The following is a 16,651-nucleotide window of genomic DNA, read 5'->3' as shown; positions in this document are numbered from 1 at the left end:
AATACAACTGAAATACAGAAAGTAATTAGAAACAATGTTGAAAATCTATACTACAATAAAATAGAAATTCTTGAAGACATCAACAAATTTATAGATATTTGATCTACCCTAACTAAATCAGGAAGACATATATGAATTAAACAGATCAATTTCAAGCAATGAATAGAAGTCACCATCAAAAGCCTACCAATTAAGAAAAGCCCAGGACCAGATGGATTATCAATTGAGTTCTACAAGACCTTCAAAAAAGAATTGACACCAGTACTCCTCAAATTACTCCAGGAAATACAAAAGGAATGAACCTTCCAAACTCATTCTATGAGGCATGTATCACCCTGATTCCAAAACCAAAGACACATCAAGGAAAGAAAATTTCAGACCAATATCCCTAATGAACATAGATGTAAAAATTCTCAATAAAATCCTGGAAAATTGCATATGAAAACATAGTAAAAAGATAGTGCACCATAATCATGTGGGGTTCATCTCAGGGATGCAAATGTTGACTCAACATACAGAAATCAATAAATGTAATTCATCACATCAATAGACTTCAAAACATGAATCATTGATTATCTCAGTGGATGCACAAAAAGCATTTGACCCAATACAGCACCACTTCATGTTCAAAACACTAGAAAAACTACGTATAAATATACCTCACATTGTAAGGGCTATCTATGTTAAACTGAAGGCCAACATCATTCTGAATGGATAAAAATTGAAAGCATTCCCTCTAAGAACTAGAATAACACAAGTATGCCGTCTTTCATCACTTCTATTCAATGTTGTTCTTGAATAGGAAAAGAAAAACTCAAACTATCATTATTTGGCAATGATATGATTCTTTATTAAGAAGATCAAAAAAATTCTATCAGAAAACTTCTAGAGCTAATAGATGAATTTAGCAAAGTAGCAGGATATAAAATCAACACCCATAGATCAAACACATTCCTATATATCAGTGATGAATCTACTGAAAGAGAAATCAGGAAAAAACTACCCCATTCACAATAATCTCAAAACAAGAACAACAAAACAACCTTGGGAATCAATTTAACAAAAGAGGTGAAAATCCTCTACAATAAAAACTACAGAACATTAAATAAAATGAATAAGAACTTAGAAGATGGAACGATCTCCCATGCTCCTGAAGAGGCAAAATTGATATTGTCAAAATTACCATACTATCAAAAGCATTACAGACACTTAATGCAATTCCTATTAAAATCCCAACAAAATTATTTTCATAGGACTAGAAAAAGCAAACATGAAATTTATTTGGAAAAAATAAAAGACCCAGAATACACCAAACAATCCTTAGCAAGAAGAATGAGGAAGGAAGCATCACAAAACCAGAACTTAAACTATACAACAGAGCTATAGTGACAAAAAATGGCAAGATATTGGCACTAAAACAAGACACAAACCAATGGTACAGAATAGAAGACAGAAAAAAACCCACATAAATACATTATCTCAGATAAAAATCACCAAAAACATTCACTGGAGAAAAGCTAGCCTATTCAACAAATGGTGCTGGGAAAATTGGAAATCTATATAACACAATGAAATTAAACCCCTATTCCATCTCCCAGCACAAAACTAAACTCAAAGTAGATCAAAGACTCAGGCACTAGAACAGAGACCCTGCACCTAACAGAAGAAAAATAAGGCCAAATTCTTCATCACATCGGCTTAGGATATGACTTTCTTAACAAAACCCTGAATCTTAAGTTAAAATCAAGAATCAATACATGGGATACGTTCAAACTAAAAAGCTTCTTCTCAGCAAATGAAACAATCATGTGAAGAGAGAGCCTACAGAATGAGAGAAAAATCTTTGCTATGTGCACTCAGAGCATTTATTTCCAGGATATATAAAGAACTAAAAAAAAAAAAAAAAAAAAACACCAAATAACAAAATGAATAAATGGCCTAAGGAACTGAACAGACACTTCTTGGAAGAACAAATACAAATACAATTTATCAACAAATATATGAAAATAAATGTTCAACATCTCTAATCTCTAGCAATTAGAGAAATGAAAAATCAAAACTAAGGTTTCATCATTTCCGTCAGCATGTCAATTATGAAGAATACAAGAAACAATAAGTGTTGGCAAGGATGTGGGGGAAATGGGACACTCATAAATTGTTGATGGGACTGCAAATTGGTGCAACCATTATGGAATGCAGTATGGAGATTCCAAAGAAAATTTAGAAAGGAACCACCTTTTGACCCAATTATCCCACTCCCCTGTCTATTCAAAAAAAAAAAAAAACCCTTAAAATCGGCATAGTACAGTGACACAGCCATATCAATATTTATAGCATCTCAGCTCAGGATAGTTAAACCATGTAACCAATCTAGGCGTCTTTCAACAGATGAATGGATAAAGAAAATGTGATTTATCTACAAATGAAATATTACTCAGCATTAAAGAAGAATAAAATGATGGCATTTGTAGGTAAATGGATGGACCTGTAGAATATCATGCTAAGCAAAATAATTTAATCCCAGAAAACCAAAGGCCAAATGTTTTCCCTGATATGTGGACACTAATTTACAATTACGGGGTGGCTAGGGAAGAACAGAGGTACTTTGGATTAGATAGAGGGGAGTGAAGGGAGGGGAGGAGGTTTGGGGGTAAAAAGGATAGTAGAATGAATTGGACATTATTACCCTATGTTCATAGTACATGAATACATGACCAATATGTTTCTACATCATGTCCAATCCACAAAATGAGATGTTATACTCCATTTATGTATGATGTGTCAAAAGTGCATTCTACTGTCATGAATAATTAGAACAAAGAGAAGAAAAGAAAAAAAAACCCACAAGAATGGTGGTGGCCAGGGTCTGGAAGAGGAGGAATGGGAGTTATGATTTAATGGTAGCAGAGCTCCTATTTGGCATGACACAACTGTTCTAGAAACAGAAGGTCATACAACATTGTGTAATTAATACCACTGAGTTGTCCACTTAACATGGCTAAAATGGCAACTTTTAAGTTATACATCTTTTACAACAAATAACACTTTATTAAATTTATTTAAAATTTTCTTTTTAGGAAGTGGAAAAAGAATATTAATTCTTCTCAATGACATTAACATTTTCTCTCTTCATTACTTCTTGAGCGGCAAGGATTTGAGGTGTCAACTAGACAACGGTTTTGCCAAAGTCAGGAATGGGTGATGCCAAAAAGAGGGGACAAACAAGTACACAATTTATAAGCAGAACATTTTCTTTCAACTAAGCTCTGAAGACTACTTACGAATACAATTTACGTAAAATACATATTTTAATACCTGCCCAAACCCCTCATAATCAGTCCATAATGTTCATAGTTGAAAACAGAGTTGATTTAGTTTTTCTACTTTCCAAAAATCTACAAACAGCCCATAAATACACTCACACCAGCATTGAATGTATATGATATTTAATAACATACAAAAACTTACTATCACGATATTAAACTTTTATTCCTGGCAGATGAAACCCTAAAATGTAGCAGCTACCTTACAGGTAGTGATCAATGAATAGTGAAATGAAAACTTTTTCTTGGATATTCAAAAAAGAGTCAACATTTCCCCCAAATGGCATCATTTCCAAATTTACCTGTAATAATTCCTTGGCTGCACCCCTTTCCTTTACATTGATTTCCAAGCATTGATTTAAGAAATCTTGAAACACAGGTGAAACTTTTTCTGGGTTTGGCAATTCCAGCTTTCCATGTGTGGCGATCAGATATAGGGCCTGAAAATAGAACAGTATCTGTGACATTCTATTTTGGGGTGGTGGGGAGTGGGCTACTGAGGGTTGAAGCCAGTATTGTTTTACCAGTGAGCTACATGCATAACCCCTTACTTTTATTATTATTGTTTATCTTTGAGACAAGGTCTCACCAAATTGTCCAGGCTGGCCTCAAACATGTGATTCTCCTTTAGCCTCCAGAGTCACTGGGATTACACATGTGCAACCATTGGATAAGACATTCACAACCTTCTTAAGGTGGCTCAACAAAGTTAGAATGTATTTTATAGAACACTTTTTTTCCCCTTTGTGATAGTGGTATCAAACTCAGGGCCTTGTGCATTCTGGGAAATATCTACCACTGAAAAATATCTCCAGTTCCTTGTAATTCTTCAAAGATAATCACCATAAATACTAAAGTGAGTAAAGTGAAGTTATCATTATCTGTACCTGTTTGGATTTATCCTTACAGATATTTTTCCTTCCTTTACTTATTCTTTTCTCTCTCTCTCTCTCTCTTTTTTTGGTTGGCGGGAGGGTGTGGTGTGGTATAGGAATTGAACCCAGGCATATGTTAGGCAAGTAAGTGCTCTACCACTGAGCTATACCCCAGCCCACTTTTCATTTTATTTTGAGACAGTATCTCTAAGTTGACCAGGCAGGCCTCAAACTTGGGATCTTCCTGCCTCCGTCTCTCCAAAGCTGAGATTTCAGGTGTGTGCCACTAGGCCTGGCAGCTTTATCTTTTCTGTGTTGAACTATAAATGCAACACTTCTTTCTTAAAGAAAACAAAATAACAATAATAACAAAAACCCCACCTATGGTACATAAAAGTATAAAGAAAATTGATGACAATCATACTATCAATGTGTGTCTACCCTGTTAAACATCTGCAGCTTTTAAAAAGTCACATTTCAAAGCAATTTGAATTTACTGAAACTCTTTTACTTAACTAGCTATATGCCAGCTTCATCCTAATAACTGATGGTAAAATTATTCTAATGGCTAAATTGAACAGTGCCTTATCATATGGGTGTTTTCATAATTTAACCAATCCCCTTTAAATAAATCTTTATATTCTTTCATTGTTTATTATTACCCTAAATTATTTTTAATTTATGATTTTAGTAGAAGTTTTAGGTTTTGAAATTAAGCAGACAATACAGACTACAGCTGAGTTGCCTTGTGAGACAAGAGGAAAAATTTAATGGCTCTCACTGACCATCTTTTAAAAAAAATAAGTTATAGATGGACACAATAACTTTATTTTATTCATTTATTTTGTATGTGGTGCTGGGGATTGAACCCAGTGCCTCACAAATGCTAGGCAAGCACTCTACCACTGAGACATAATCCTGGATCTCACTGACCTTCTTTAACATTGAAAAGACAACTATATAGCCTTGCACATGTATTTTCCAAACGCATACTTGATCTCAAAATGTGGATCCTAAAATGTTCTAATATTAGCACTTCATTTTCTTATTATTAATATCTTTAATTACAATATAGTATACTTATTACAAATGATATATACATGTGTGTGTATATATATATATATATATATATATATATATATATGAATACTTTGTGTGTGTGTGTGTGTGTGTGTGTGGTGCTGGTGCTTGAACCCTGGGGAGTTGTGCATGCTAGGCAAATACTCTACCACAAATAAACAAATACGGATATACTTCTATTAATCAAAAGTTCACAGTTTAGAGTTAACTCTTTGTATTGTATTCTATAATGCTGTGGGTTGTGAAAAATGAATTTTGTCATGTGTCTACCATTATAATATCATACTGAATAAATTCACTGCCCTAAAAACCTACTATTCATTCTCCTGAATCCCTGCAATCACTGATTTTTTTTTAATCTCTTCATACTTCAGATGTCCTAAACTTATTTACATTTTGATTTTTTTTGTGGTGCTATGGATAGAACTCAGGGTTATCAGTCATGCTAGGCAAGCACACTACAACTGATGAACACTTCCAGCCCACACTCTATACTTGAAATTGTACAGCATCTATCCTTTTTAGAATGATTTTCTTCACTAAGCAATAGGCTTTAAAAGATCATTCAGAGTCTAATATGCTCATGCCATAGGCATGTAATAAATTTTCCATGCTTTTACCCTTTAATAAATAAATAAGTAAATAAGATAAATTTCTTCATGTTTTTTTTTGTGTTCTGATAGCTCAGTTTTTACCAATGAAAATATTTTGTTGTATAGATGTATCATGTACATTTTATTTTCTTTCATTTATTTTGTGGTGCTGGGAATGGATACCAGAGCCTAAGCATGCTACATGTGCTTTACCACTGATACACACAGTCCTTACATTCACTTTTTGAATGACATCTTGGTTCCAGATTTGGCAATTGTGAATAAAGATGCTATAAGCATTTGTGCATAGGTTTTTGTGCATGTTTCAATGCATTTGGATAAATACCTAGGAAAACATTGCTGGGTTATGTGGTAAGGACATGTTTAGTTTTGTAAGAAACAGAAAAATTGTTTCTGGAGTGGAGCATCTCAGTAGCAATGAATGAGTGTTCCTGTTGCTTCACATCCTCCCTCAGATTTTTTGAACTTGAGCATTCTAACAGGTATGCAGTGGTATCTCAATGTTAATTTAGCAATCCCCTCACTCATGCATGTTTAGTTCTGTCCATGTGCTTATTTGCCACCTATGTATCTTCTTTAGTGAGTTGTTTATTTAGATATTTTTGCCCCTCCCTCCTTTTTTTCAGGGCTTAGGAATCCAGACCCTCATATATGCTAGACAGAAACTCCACCACTAAGCTACATCACCAGCCCAGAAGATCTTATTTATTTATTTTTAATGTGGTGCTGAGGATCAAACCCAGTGCCTTACCCATGCTAGGAAAGCATTCTACCATTAAGCTACAACCCCAGCCCTAAGAAGATTAGAATTTTAAGGAAGTCCAATTTATTATTTCATGGATGGTGCTTTTACTATTGTACCTAAAAACACTGCCAAACCTAAGGTCACCAAAATTTTCTCCTGAATTAATTTTACTCTAAGACATCATGCCTGAGAAAGCAATTAATTTCAGGTTAAAATTACAAGATGATTGGAAGCATCTATATCTCCAACAAAAGGGTAAAGATGGAAGTTCAGAAAATAATGAAGCTAAGTATAACCACCCCCACCATCAACAATCCCCCTACCCCTGCTCACAGTCTTCTCTCCACTTGAGATTCATCTCACTTATACTCTCTTTACCTTCATTTATTTTAATGATCATAAGTAGCCAGGACTCCTAGTCATCCCCCCAGTTTCTCCAACTAATGCCCAAGTGGCTCTGAACATCCTCCTTACTTTCACCAGCGGTGCTTTCTAGCGGTGGCTTTTTTTCTCCCACAACTTCGGTCTAGAGATGAAGCAAGTGTCCTTTGGTTTTTCCATTGCTCTTTGAAGTCTTTTCCTCTATAATGCAGACTTTTGACTACAAATCTACCTTTCCTTGTTTTAAATATCTACTAAACCCCAGGCTACCCCCCGACCAACTCCTTCAAGATCATAGCTCTTTGCACTGTTATCCCTACTATTACTCCTGAAATAATTCACATTATTTCAATAGCTACAGAGATGTGTGTTAGAGTTCCTTGTCTTCTTCTCTGATGCGCTTATGCACTAGCCTTTCTCACCATATACACTGAGTCCTACCCTCTGCCAGGACAGACACCAGCAACTGCAACTCTTAAATTTTTGTTGCGCTCTACCTCCTGACTTTTGTACTCCTAGCACTACAAAGTCAGCAATCCCATGACTTCACTGAGACCTAAAATCCCATGGGTCTTTTAGTGTCCATCATTCCTTTCACATGTTACTTTCATGTCCCTCTCCCACTCGCTTTACAGCATTTATTCAGCTAAATGTGGTTAAAACTGTATTCCTTCCTGTATCCATGCAGCTGAATATAGAGGGATAAACCCCACTCATCTACAATGACTGGCACCACTAGAGATTGATATCCATTAACCTCATGTGGGCTGTTAGTGCTTTCAGCAGCATACTAGATTTCCCTATTCCATTTACTCTTCCACTATCCTTTCCTGTTCTAAGACATGTATTTATTTGTCATGTCTCCTTAGATGTCTCTTGGCTGACAATTTCTCAGACTTTCCCTGTTTTTGATGACTATAGACAGGTCTGAGGAGTACTAGTCAGGTACTATATCATACTTTGTAGGATTCCCCTCTGTGTCTGACATTTTTTTCAAGGTTATATCAAATGGGTTTTTAAGAGGAAGATCACAGACTTTTCTTTCTTTTTCTTCTTTTGCAGTATTGGGGAGTGAACCCAGAAGTTCTCTACCACTGAGTTATAGCCCCAACCCTTTTTATTTTTAATTTTGAGATAGGACCTTATTAAGTTGCTGAGGCTGGCCTCCAACTTGTGACCTTCTTGCCTCAGCCCCCCAAATAGCTGGGCCACCATGCCTGGTATCAGTACTGTTTTCATTGCATCATATTAAAGGTACCTATTAGCAACATGATTTATGACTGCCGATGTTGACCTAATCACCCGGCCAAGGGCTTGTTAAATTTTCCCACTGTGCAGTTCCTTTTCCCTCCCCGTACTGTATTCTCTGGTACTCACTACGTGAAGTCCATACTTGAGTTACGCTCTACTTCCTGCAGGGTGGAGCATCCACATAAACTTTTAGAATTCTTCTGTATAGGTGATTGACCTGTCTCTTCTCCCAGTTATTTATTCAATATTTTATGTCAGCATGGACTCATAGATACTTATTTGAACTTTCAAGTTAAAATTCCTTACTACTTTGTTTTGCTGTTCCAATTGTCCCAGCTTTGGTTATTAGGAGGAGCTCTTTTAGTGTCCCCTATGATATATCTCGCTCAATGTAGCATTCTTGTTAAAAAAATTAAATGTATACTTTTAGTTGACTATTAGTAATTTTATGTATTTACGGGGTACCATGTGATGTTTTGGTATTTATACACATTGTTGGATGGCTTTTTCATTTAATTATTTATTTTTGTGGCACTAGGGATTGAACTCAGAGCCTTACACACACTAACACACTAGCTCTACCACTGCTACATCTTCCTTGCTTATTATGTACAACTTTGTCTTTTATTATTCAATGTTTTCATCTTTCAATGACCACACTCTACCATCAAGTGATGCACCATGTCACACAGGATAAGAATCTTAGTGTTCTTTCTCCTTGGCCCTGATTCTTCTGTTGTCATTTTACATATGCATTATCTCCTACCTCCACTCCACTGTTATTATTTTTATTTAAACAGTTTTATCTTTTAAAGCTACTTACATAACAAAAATTATATATTTAACCATATAGTTAGAAGTACTTCCAACTGTAATGTGTTTGAGAAAACTGTTATTTAGCTTTTGAAAGATAGATTTTTGGGTTGATCTTTTCTTTCAGAACTTTATTACATGTTACTAAAAGACTTGAGACTGTCTCACAGCTCACTGATTCTACTTCACTTAAACTTTTTTCACTTCTATTTTTACGTTTCACTGTGACTAGTTTTTATTTCTATAATAATTTACCATTAATCCAACATCAGATATTATAGTTTTCATAATGTGTTAGTCAGTTTTGTGTCACTGTGACCAAAACACCTGACAAGAAAACCTTAGAGGGACAGGTATTTGGGCTCACTTTTTTTTTTTTTTTTCACTGTGTCAGAGGTTTAATCCATGGTACACTGATGGCATTGCTCTGGGCTCAACCTGAAGCAGAACATCATGGCGGAAGGGCATGATGGAGGAGTGCTGCTGTGCTCAAGGTGGCCAGAAAGCCCAGAGAGGGAGAAAGGGAAAAAAGGGCACAGGGAAAACAAATGCTTTGAGGGCAGCCTCCAGTGACCCATCTCCTCCAGCCACACTCCTACAGTTTCTACCTAGTCCATTCAAACTAGGATAGCCTGATAGGGTTAGGACTGTCACAATCCTATCATTTCACTTACAAATATTCCTGCATTAACACAGGAACTTTTCAGGGACACTTCATATCCAAACCACAACACATGACTAAGTTTAATTTGGGTCTTTGAAAAATATGCCTTCCAAATGTCTGACTTTTTAATACCTGGAACATAATTATAATAATTATTATAATGACCTTGTGTGCTAATTCTTTTATCTGTGCCAGTTCTAGTCTTCATGATGGACTATGTTTTCCTACCCCTTGTCTTTCTGTTAAAACTTTGAATGTATGTCTCAGTGCCTGTTGGGTCCTGGCCACTTCTGGATTCCTATAAATATTCTCTTACTTTTTTCCAGGTGGATCAAGGCTTCTTTTATTTGAATGACCAATGTGTGTAACTATGGAGATAATACAGGAGGTAAAGCTTTATTTCTGGGTCTCTTCATCTTTGGATAGTCTTGATGATTTTCCCCTCCTTTCTTGACCTGGAGGTGCTCTTCATAGAGCTTGTCGGCTTCCCTGGTTTCCGACCTGTGGGCCTCAGCCACGTCAGTCAAGATTCTCACAGGTTTTGTCTGCCTTCAGCTTGTGGATATGTTCCATGAGAATCTGCTTTGGTTTTGGCCATGTTTATTTATCTTCAGGTACAGGATCTGGTACAAGTGGCAAGCTCCTTAGATTCATGGTATCTTGTGAGCAGCTGGTGCACAATTCACACCCTCTCTTTCAGATTACCTTTTCTAACCTATATAACTCCCCTTCCTGAAGGCCAAGGTGTTTTTCCAGATTGAGCCTGGGAATGGATAGTCACAAACTTGTGGATGAACATACCATCTTTGATTAGCTTCTGGATCTACTGATAGTTGACGACATATGGTATTTAACTGTTTCACTGGGTCCAATCAGATCCACAGCAGAGGATTCTGAAGACAAGCCTCTTCTGAGGCCTGAGTATAACCATGGTTGTGGCCCTATAAATATTCTTAAGCTTTGTTCTTGGATGAAGTTTTAAGCTATTTGGGTCTTATTTGTAAGATGTGTTACTTGGAACTGAAGTAACATTTAATTTAATGGTAATTATTTTCCATCATTGAGGCAAGACACTTATGATGAGTCTTCTACTGAATCTTGTGAATGATAAGGTTTTTTCCATGGTGGCTGAGAGAAACAGGCACTATTCCCAAGCTTACACATTGGGCAGGCATTACTCTTTTCAATCTTGTTTTTCTGAGCTGGGGATCTCAATATGTTGCCCAGACTTGAGCTCAAATGGTCATCAGCCTTCCAACTGGCTGGGACTATGGGTGTGCACCATCACACCCAGCCCCAGTGTTTGTTCTAGTTGATGGAGATTGAACTGCGGGCCTTGCGCATGTATTAGGCAAGCACTCTACCACTGAACTATACCTCTGCCTGGTTCTTTCCAATCTTGTCAGATAATTATATCTTAGTCCTTACATTTGCTTTTCATACCAACCTCTGTTGAATGCTTACCCGGGGAGGGGTGGGGGGGCTGCACAGATCTTGAGAGTCCATCTTTCCTCCTTTCACAACTTTTCCAGCAATGTCCCACCAGGGTCATCCCTCTCTGCACATGGCCTGGAAACTGGGCCAGTCATGGGGTTCACTTCAGTTGTTACTCACTTTAATACATCATTGTCCTTCCTTCATTGTCTGTTGCAGTTTCTTGAAAACCACTCTTTTATATAATCTAGTTTTGGGGAGTTGTTTCAGCCAAAAAGGGTTAATCTGTTATTTTATTTTGACAGAAAGCAGATGTCCCCATTCATCAAGTTTTCACCATCATTACATCTAAATTGACCAAGTCTCAGTCTTTATCTTTATTGACATAATTATAGTTTCTGCCAAGCTGATCTCTCCCTTAGTTTTTGCATACAGATTTCAGGGCATATCTTTATCTAGTTTTATCTACCTTTCCAATCATTCCTTCTTAGTCTCCTTGCTGGTCTGCCTCATCAACACTTAGTTACGGACTGTGTCAGTGTGCCAGCTAAAATTTTGTCTGTCTATACCTACTTGACCTCATCCTGCCTTGTAGCTTTAGAAAATATCTGTAGTCAAGGAGCCTCAGTTTTATATCTCTAACCTGGGTTCCAGACTGGCATACCCAACAGCCTCATCAACATATCCACTTGAATATCTTACTAGGTATCTTAACCTTAACATGCCTCAAACATGTTAAACTGTTGTCAACTGAACTCCCACCTACAATCCCAACTCCTCTCCTCTTTCTGCAGTCTTTCCTCTCTCAACTAAGGTAAACTTCATTTTCATCTTTCCCTTTGCTTAGGCTAAACTCTTGGAACTATCCTCAACTCTTCTTTTACATAGACTCTCCTTTCAAAATAAATCCAGGATCTAGCTATTTGTTTTATCACCTCCACTGATAACATCCTGGTCTACAGTACTGTCATTTCTTGCCTGAATTATTGCAACAGCTTCCTAATTGGCCTTTCTGCTTCTGCCTTTGCCTTCCTTGAGAATCAACTCTTAACAAAGTGACCAGAGTGAGCCTGTTAAAATTTAAGTAAGACTATTTTATGCCTCTGCTCAAAACTTTCCAATGGTTTCCCCATTTTAGAACACAAGCCAGAATCCCCATCTTAGATAAAAAGTCAGAATCCCCACTCAGCACTACACAGGGCCTCATTTCACTGGCTACCTTATTGCCTATTGTTTGCTCAATGCACTCTGACTCTCCCAAATTCCTTCAAGATATTTGAATGCACCAGGAACATTCTTGCTTAAGGGCTTTTGTAATCACTGTTTCTTCTGCTTGGCATGCCCTTCCCTAAGTAAACAAGCATCAGGATCTTACATCCTGTGTCCAAATGTCACTGCAGTGAAGCCCTCCAAAAGCATCCTTTTGAAAGCAAACCCCTGACTCCCCTGCCTCCCTCTCTTCTCCTTGCCAGTCCAGCATTTAAAGGATCCATTGCTTAATGTATTATTATGATTCACCTTATTCTTTCTCTCCTTCCACTAGAATGTAGGTTCTACAAGAGCAGGAATTTTTGTTGGTTCTCTAGGCAGCGACTTAAACACTGCCTAGCACAAGGCAGGTGCTAAACTCAATATTGGCTAAATAAATATATAAAAGTAGAGGGTTTTGAAAATTGTTCTGAAAAGATTTCTAATTTAATTACTTATTTAAACTATTTTAACTGCTTACTTGAACTGGAATCTTTGGCAACATGGTACAAAACATTCAGCAAAGAATATCCAAAACTAAATCCCTCTGTTCTCTAGCTTTTTTCCTTAGTATAAGATTTTCAAGGGTCAATGTTGTACATGTATCAGTACTTCCTTCCCTTTTATGGCCAAATAATATCCCACTGTTCATCAGGTGAACAGATATTTGGGTTTTTTCCACTTTTTGCTACTGTAAATAATTCTGCTATCAACACTCTGTGCGTGTTTTGTTTGGGCATGTTCCTTTTATGCCTGTTTCCTTTTGGCAGTTCTGGGGACCGAAGCCAGGGCCTTGTGCATGCCAGGAACTCTGCCACTGAGCTCTGTCTCCCACTCCACAGACACATGCTTTTAATTTTCTTGACATATACCTAGTAGTGGAATTGCTAGGTCACATGGTAACGCAATATTAACTTTCTGAGGAACCGTCAAATTGTTTCTAAAGCAGTGCAACAATGCAATGTATGAGGATTCCAATCTTTTTTTTTCATTTTAATTTTTGTAGTACTAAGAATTGAACTCAGGAGTGTTCTACCTCTAAGCTACCTCCACAGCCTTTTTAATTTGAGTTGGAGTTTTGTGAAGTTGCCCAGACTGACCTCAAACTTGCAATCATCCTACCTCAACCTCCCAAGTCCCTGGAATTACAGGTGTAGAAAGCTGAGTATATTCTTACTTATACCCCAAACAAGAGACCATACAGCTGACTAATAAAAATCTATACTCATCAGCTAACACTTTCAGCTCTATAACTCAGAAGCATTGTAATTGTAGATACAAAGTAAGGGCAGAGGTTAGGTTTTATCCAGTTTTGATTCTAAAGTCTTGGCCAATGAACAACACAAGGAAGTTCTAACTATGCTTTAAGGAAAAGTATTTTTTTTTTTTTTACAGTAAAGCTGGTGTTAAACTGGTCTTACCCATGAGGGAATCTTCCTTCATGTATGGAGGTTCTCCTTCAAGCATCTCAATAGCCATGATACCTAGGGACCAAATGTCAACTTTAGGGCCATAAGCTTTCTGTGTAACCATTTCTGGTGCCATCCAATAAGGTGTTCCAACCATGGTAGTATGTTTATTCTGCTCAGGGGTGATCTGAGCACAAAACATGAAGTTGGCTAAGGAACAAAAACAAAATGTCTAGAATTAATAGCTTCTAGAGATGGTTTCACAAAAGAGTTCATCTCAGATGCAATAATTACATTTGCACTATTCAGGCTCCTTTTTTTTTAAAGAAATTAATAATAAAGTAATCAAGACAGGGATTAAAATATTTTGATAATGTTATATACTGCCACTTTTTGCTTTTTCTTCCTCCAATGGAGTGCAAATTAGTGGGAGGGCTTTTATTCTTAACACATTTTACTCTAAAAAATTTAAGTTAAAGAAATCCAAAAAGTGAGGGAAATAATCAAAGTTAGACACCAAACCGAAATGCAGTGACTCAGACAAAAGTGAAGATACTGCTTAGAATAAAAAAAAAAAGAAGCTAGAATCCCTAAGCATACAACATAGCAGAGAGCTTAGAAAAATAACACAGTTGAGTGCAGTAGTACTGACAAAATACTCATTAGCATGAATCTACCCCAACTATCTGTAGAAACAAAAACCTACTTTAGCTCCTGATGTTAATTTTGTAGAAAAGTCAGGATCAGAATTTACAATCTTTTCTTCCATTCTACAGTTAAAGCCATTCAACTACTTATGTAACTACTAGTATCAGGTCTGTAAGCTTTAGACTGTTTTGTATTTACATAAGAATGAATAAAACTTATGAACTGCTTAATTGTTTTACCTAACTAGGATATTTTGTAAACTGTTTATATAAGAGAGCCTTCGATATTAGTAGATTTATATGCCTCATTTTAAAAACTATCATATATTGTAGAGTACAAACATATCAAATTACCATTCCTTTACTGTTTGTCATTTAAAATAGTTTTAAATGTCTTTACCATATTGCAGAGAATATCTTTTTACTAATTGAGGTGCATATATTTATAGTAATTCTATAGGAGTGAATACTGAAAACTGTTAGGTAAAATAATATTTATAATGAAAATGAGTGTTTATAAAAGCCAGATACCATTCCAAGTACCTTGTGAAACTATCCAATCCTCATGATAACCCTATGATAGGTAATTTTTAAAAACTGGGTAATTTATCTATTTTTTTTTTTTTTTGATACTGATGCTTAACCACCAAGTCACATCCCCAGGCTTTTTAAATATTTTATCTAGAGACAGGATCTTACTAAGTTGATTTAGGACCTTGCTAAGTTGCTGAGGCTGGCTTTGAACTTGCAATCCTCCTGCCTTAGCCTTCAGAACTACTGGGATACAGATGTGCACCACTGAGCCTGGCTTGGTTAATTTATTTTAAAATTTATTTATTTAGTTTTTGTGGTGCTGGGAAATTAAACTGAGGATCATCTGCATACTAGGTGAGTGCTGTACCATGACCTATAACCCCTGCCCGAAGTATGTTTTTAATTTTTTTGGGGGGTGGGGATAAACAAGGATTGAATTTAGGATTGCCTAACCACTGAGCCACATCCGCAGCCCTTTTAATTTTTGATTTTCAGATAAGGTCTCAATAAATTGCTTATGGCCTCACTAAGTTGCTAAGGCTGGCTTTGAACTTGTGATTCTCCTGCTTCAGTCTTCCAAACCACTTGGATTACAGGCATGCCCCACTAAGCCCAGCCCCATCTATGCTTACTATTGAAATTATTCTCATTTACAAATAGGGTGACCAAGGCATATATATATATTTAGTTAATTCACCTAAGATCATGCATCTAGTAAGTGGAAATCATAAAATTTTATCCAAAAAAGTCTAATTCCATGTTCATATGTCTCCACCAAAAATGTATGTGATTATCTATTTCTAATTTGATCACTAAGATAATTTAAAAATAGAATTTTATAGTTTGATGACCTGATTGAGTAACCTTTAGAGGATGTAGTTTAATAGCTCTGCTTACATCCTCCAGAGGGCACGGCAGGATTTCAGCCATCTCCCAATTGGGCTATCCTGTACAAAACAGAGAATGCTGAAGAGAAAAAACAGTGTAACAGATGGAAGAAACAAATTCAACTTGAAATATTTAATATAGCATCAACACTATGACAGTCCTAGGCACAGTCCAGTTCTCAGTTCATAGTTTTTTACCACGAGATTCTTTCCCCTTCCATATATTATTTTCAAAAATATTAACAGAGAGGGATTTTTTTAATTAAAAAGGGAGGGAAGTATAATAAAACATAAATAATGAATGTTTTTTCTTCACTTGTTATTCACTAAGTTTAACTTCTCTTTCCATTCCCAAGAGCACACTGTCACTTTTTATGTCCCGGTGAATCACATGATTGTCATGTAAAAACTCCAATGCCTATAAACACTAAACACAAGAAAATAGGTATCAATTAAATGATCCCAGAAAGTCCCATGCAGTAGTTCACACAGAATCATTATAGTAGTAGTTGTGGCCTGAGCACTGCCTGTAGTATTCAGCCAAAGACCCTGCAATACTTAACATTTATTCAAAAAAAAAAAAAAAAAAAAAAATTCTATCATATGCAAAATTCAGAAAATGTAATACCTTAATTAGTAAGAAGATCCCCTCCACAGTCTGATTTCATCTATAGACATCATTAAATAATACATTAAATAATATCTTATTAAGTCCTTTCTTTCCCAATGATTTTTTTTTTTTTTTT

General features: G+C 36.2%; 1 pseudogene; it reads right to left on the bottom strand.

The window, feature by feature from the left end:
- LOC107136061 overlaps nt 1-16,651 on the bottom strand; it is a 61,194-nt pseudogene that overhangs the window by 41,213 nt on the left and 3,330 nt on the right.

Source organism: Marmota marmota, unplaced genomic scaffold, assembly GCF_001458135.2.
Source record: "Marmota marmota marmota unplaced genomic scaffold, marMar, whole genome shotgun sequence".
Classification (NCBI taxonomy): Eukaryota; Metazoa; Chordata; class Mammalia; order Rodentia; family Sciuridae; genus Marmota; species Marmota marmota.
This window is presented reverse-complemented; position numbering and strand designations above follow the sequence as displayed.